A 6000-nucleotide genomic window follows, 5' to 3' on the forward strand; every position below is an offset into this window, starting at 1 on the left:
TGGTCCGGAGATCATTCGAGAAACGACCGAGAAGATTGTACAGATTCGTGAACGATTAAAAGCCGCTAGGGATTGACAGAAAAGCTACGCGGACAAACGAAGAAAACCCTTGGAGTTTCAGGTAGGAGACCGAGTGCTTTTGAAGGTCTCGCCCTGGAAGGGCACGATACGCTTCGGAAAGCGTGGAAAGCTAAACCCAAGGTACATTGGGCCTTACGAGATTCTTGCTAGAATCGGCCCTATAGCTTACAAACTCAAATTACCCCACGAGCTAAGTAACATACACCCTACCTTCCACGTCTCAAACTTGAAGAAATGCCTGTCCGACGAGACTCTCATGATTCCCCTCGATGAGATCGAGGTCAATGAGAGCCTCAGCTTCGTGGAGGAGCCTGCGGAGATTATGGATCGAGAAGTGAAACAAACGAAACAAAGCCGCATCCCAATTGTGAAGGTTCGGTGGAACGCCAAGCGGGGACCGGAATTCACTTGGGAGCGCGAGGATCAAATGAAACTCAAATATCCCTATCTTTTTGCGTAGTAGTTCTGTAATTACCCTCTGTAGGAATTCTAAATTTCGGGACGAAATTCCCTTTAACGGGGGGATAATGTGACAACCCGAAACTTTCATCCTATGTAATTGGTCCGCGTATTGTCTTTAAATCTTGAATTCATCATCCTTTGTAAATCTTGTGGTTCCAAATGCGTGTTTTGGACATAATATAGTCTAGTTATGAGTCTTAGGAGGTGTTGGAAAGTGTTTTGCATCATGAAATTGGATCAAACACACCAAAAGAGGTGTGTGCGGCCACACTTTTGTGTGTACGGCCACACTCCCATGTGTGCGGCCGCACACCCAACCGCACACCCTCCAGCCTCACACCCAAACATATATATAGATGGATACACACTTCATTCATTCATTTGGATGCTCCTTACTCTCTCTCTACTTTCTATCTCTAAAATCTTCAACCAAGAACACCTTGAAGGCCTCATATTTGTGATCTAGTTCATCTTCAAGCTTATTAGTGGTAAACACTTGAATCCCAAGCTTTAAACTCATCATGTTCATCATATTCATGGTCCCTCGAAGGTGTACGGCCGCACACCTTCATGAGGGGGCAGCATACATTCAAATCTCCTTAGTGTCAAGAGCAAACACATCATTTGGACTCACAAGAGGAGTGTACGGCCGCACACTCCTGTGTACGGCCGCACACACACACTCTGAACGGCCGCACACACACTTGTGTGTAGCCTCACACACCCTTCTGGCCGCACACCTCAGCCGCACACTCAATTTCAAGGCCATGCACTCACTCAAATGCCAACTTTTGGCCCTAAACTTGCATGAATCATTAAGTATGGATCATGAGACACTTGTACTCAGTAATGCCGAGTCCTAAGGATGTTTTTCCATCATGTTTAAGCATGAAACACCCTAGTTCTAACCCAATTATGTGTCATCACATGTTTTATAGGGACCATTGGCATTCAGAGCTTCCGTTGACACTCGAACCCTACGATAAACTGTGAGTTCATACCCCTTTAATGAACCTTTCAAATGTTTTTAATGCTTTAGGGGGGGATACAAGTCAAATATACATGTTTATGAAAATTAATCACATGTGATTCACTATCCGTAGTTCAAATCACATGTAATGTATCACTATGCCTTATAAAAGAACTTTGCGTTTTCAAAACTATTTTGGATAAATAAACTATTTTCTAAATATTCCCTTTTGACAAGATTTTTATTAAATATATTTTCTTATAAAATGTAACCACACTAATATATTTATATAAGTAAGACTTGAAGGACTTAGGACCGATAGCTCGCCTTATTTCCTGTTCTTGTTTGATTGTGGGCTTAGGGTAGTTGTTATCCGTCCGACTGTCGTTGATTTCTTAATTATCTTTCATGTATATTGGTGTTGGATACGAGCCTTTTCATTTCAATCGATGCATACACTACTTAATTTCCAAGAATTACACACACTAAGTTAACTATAATGGGTATAGTTAAGGCCACTACTACTCGTTACTGCCACTAGTTTACATACTATAATACACACTATCACGAGACGACACACTAGTAAGAGAACTCACTACGAGCTATACAAAAGACTACTACACTACGACTCACTAGTAAGAGAACTCACTACGAACTATACAAAAGACTACTACACTATAATACAAGAGAAAGCACTAATCAGGGGATAACACACTAACTCACTACGAGATACGCTATTCGCTACATACTATGCCCAGAGTTTTCCGACAGGAAGACGACGCTACATGTATAGATCTATACGGGGCAGACACTATTACATCCCGACTGTTAACCTCAGTCCGAGCCGTGCAGGCCCAGGGATGCCGCTACTTCTCTACACTATGCATGACCAGGAAGGTCATGGGGTACTCTATTACTCACACTATCAGTAGCATACAAGGAATACACTACATTCACACTAAAATACTAACACTAAAGAATAAGTTAAAATCCCGAAGTAAATAAGTATCTATTTCTTATGGGAGTTTGCCCCACTATCACCGATATCAGGCATAACTTTTCTTATTACACTACCTATTGGAGACTCACTAATATACCTTTACAACAAATGGTTTTAAATGAAGATAAGTACATGCAACTTAAAGGCTTTCACTTACAAGGTATTTTCTGGAAAATATAGGATTTTATAGAGTTTTCTACTACTTACGAATGTAAACTACAGCTTTTCACACTATCTGCACTAATACATTTTATACTAAAATTTACACTAAACTCTTATGAACTCACCAGCTTTATGCTGATACTCGTTTTCAAAATAACTTGTATCCTCAGGTCAAAGATAGACAGCTACAGGTGCAACATTTTGGAGAAGGTGGAGCATACAAGATCCATCTCTTATTTTTGTATACTTTTGGTGTTTGTTGAACTTTACAGAACACACTTGTAATTAAACTCACTATGTAAATGAACTGGTTGCATGTTTCTTGTTTTTACTATTATACAATTGTGATGATATTGTACATGACGTCCTCCACCCCGAAACGTATTCCGCCGTTACCGGTTTTGGGGTGTGACAGATTGGTATCAGAGCATTGTTTATAGTGAATCAAGTATATCAACCTATAAAAGATATACGAACTATAAACACTTCGGGACTAAAACACTCTGACCAAGAATATATATACTGTTAAGCATCTAAAAGATTTAACTAAGTATATATAGGCACACATCTCTATAAAACACAGAAGTCAGTATCACACTAGAACAGAACAAAAGTATTAAGATTGTTGGACAGCACAATTGGGCTTAGAGACATATAGTCACAGTGAGGGGGATGTATCCTGATCAACTACGTTTTCCTAGGAGTGAATAGCATGTGCCTAAGCTTGGTTGTGGTGTTGCAACAGGTCTAAAACTTACCAACACTACCACAATAACGTTAGTATGAGAATACTATAGGAGTATTATGTATCTCTAAAACATACATATGTGAGAACTAAAAAGGGTCGTTACTAGTGGAGCAATGGTTGCTAAATGGATACTTTCCGGTTACCTGTGATTAGGGCGTTATAGACTTAGAATCTGTGATCTTTGCTTTACTTCCTGTTCCTTGTTTGGTTGTGGATTTAGAGTTAGGGTCACTTATTCGACGGACTATCCTGCCCCGGTTACATGTAATTAGTATGCATCACGCAAGTATTGGTCTAACTTGTGACGATCACATTATAAGTATTTTAGGCTAGTACGTCTATTAATCTTCTTTTCCCCTTTATCGCATAGATAGCATGGCTGGCTTCCACCATCCCAGTGATCCGTACTATCCAAACCAGGGCAATGGAGGATGGCTCGATGAGGAGTCAGATGATGATCACCCGATCCCTTTGGATGATCATCATGCTGAAGGCTTCTCGGATAGCTCCAGCTCCGAACCAAAAGTTAACAACCTACCTCCTGAAGCTCCAAACCCCAACCCTCGTCCGACATTTCAGGGACCCACTCCTATGTGGGCCATATCCTTGCACCGATGGAGCGAGGAGCAGGGCCAACCTTTACCTTACAATGGAGACCAAAGCTACTACAACATAAGCGAAGGAGGATCAGCGGACCGAGTTCTGCCCATCATGGTCCGAAGGATTGCCAGGAATGTCGAGCAGGGTCAAGCAGCCATTGGTCGAGTTGTAGAAGTGGATGCAAACTCGAATCTCAACATTGTTCACATCCGCCAACTTGAAGAAGCCATGGACAGGACAAGGAGGACCAACGAGGCTCTGCAGCAACAGCTAGCTGCATCCTGAGCCGAAGTTAGGAAACTCCGAGCACGTCAAAGGATTCATGATCGACACCTTCAGGAAGTTATGCGTCGACTAGCGGATCTGAGGGTTCGCCCAACAAGTAACCGTCGCCAGTAGAAGACATCTAGTTACCTCACTCTTTTGTCTAAAGGACTAGCCTTTTCTCTCAATGTTCCGTAGATCTCTTGTCTGTAAACATTCCTAGCTCTAAAAAGTACCCTAACTAGACCTCTAAACTGCCAACATTTTTCCCTATGGTTTGATGTAAGACCTTCTGTTAGGTCAATTTTTCCTGAACTTGTATTACATCATCAATACCAGTATATTGGCAGCTAACTATTCTATTGCTATGACTCTCATTCTAATTTTTGGATTATGTTGAATTAATCCATGAAACACTCTACTCATATTCGCAATAGACTCTTACTATTGCTATCATTCCTATGATCTTCCAGTAAAAGATGCCTCCACGAAAGCGTCCAAGCAGAGGAAGACCAACAACTCAAACCCCTCCTCCACCACCTCCTCCTCCGCAGTTCGACCCAGTGTTGTTCCAAACAGCTGTGAGCCTATGACCGCGGCTGTGACAGCAGCCATGGCTCAAATGAACTCCGGGGATGCGAGCGGTGGTAACTCTAGATTTGGTGAAGTCCATCAAAGAGTACATGGATGCACTTATAAGGACTTCATGAACTGTAAACCTACCTTCTTCGATGGTACCGGAGGAATTCTAGCTTTGTCCCAATGGTTCGAAAGAACCGAAGCTGTCTTTGAAATGTGCTCTTGTCCCGAAGAGAGCAAAATCAAGTTTGCAACTGCCACCCTCACTAAAAGAGCCTTGACATGGTGGAACGGCCATATCAGTGCACTCTCCTTGGTAACAGCCAATGCCATGGGACACTCTAAAGGATCTCATGAGAAAGGAGTACTGCCCGAGGGGCGAAATTCAAAAACTTGAGGAGGAACTCTGGAACCTCAAGATGGTAGGGACTGACATAATAGCTTACACGGCCAGGTTCTGCGACTTGGCGGCTATGTGTCCCAACATGATCCCATCCGAAAGCAAGAAGATTGAACGATACATCTGGGGTCTAGTGCCCCCATATCGAGGATGAAAATATAAGCTTTAAAGTTAAATATAAGCATGTTGTGAATGATGAAAATAGGCTCCCATATTCTTTGTTAAAAAAGAATCGGTACAATACATTGGCAGGTAAGAACACACGGTATAATAGAAGTGTGTACTCAATTAGAGTCATCATTTGACCCTGAATTACCAAAAACACCCCTCAGAACCTTATGAAAAAAAATCAGGTATACTCAAGGACCAAAAATGTAATTTATTCTAAACTTAAGTAAATATATATATATATATATATATATATATATATATATATATATATATATATATATATAATTTGTTGTTATGCTATATGTTTTTTAGTTTTGTTTTTGTTCAAAGGCAAAATGCTCATTTGAAAAAAACTAACAGTTAGGCTGCTAACTTAGGCAATCATAAAAGTTTTATGAAACAGTGAAACAAGGTCCAAAAACTACAACCTGATTCTTATAGGGACCAAAACCGACAACTAAACACATGGACCAAATATGTAAATTACTAAAAATAAATGAAAAAACTTTTGTTTATACTAATTCCCCCCCCCCCCCGCCCCCAACACACACACTGTTTTGAGA

Source organism: Lactuca serriola, chromosome 3 (genome assembly GCF_051521515.1).
Source record: "Lactuca serriola cultivar US96UC23 chromosome 3, Lser_US96UC23_V15, whole genome shotgun sequence".
Lineage (NCBI taxonomy): Eukaryota > Viridiplantae > Streptophyta > Magnoliopsida > Asterales > Asteraceae > Lactuca > Lactuca serriola.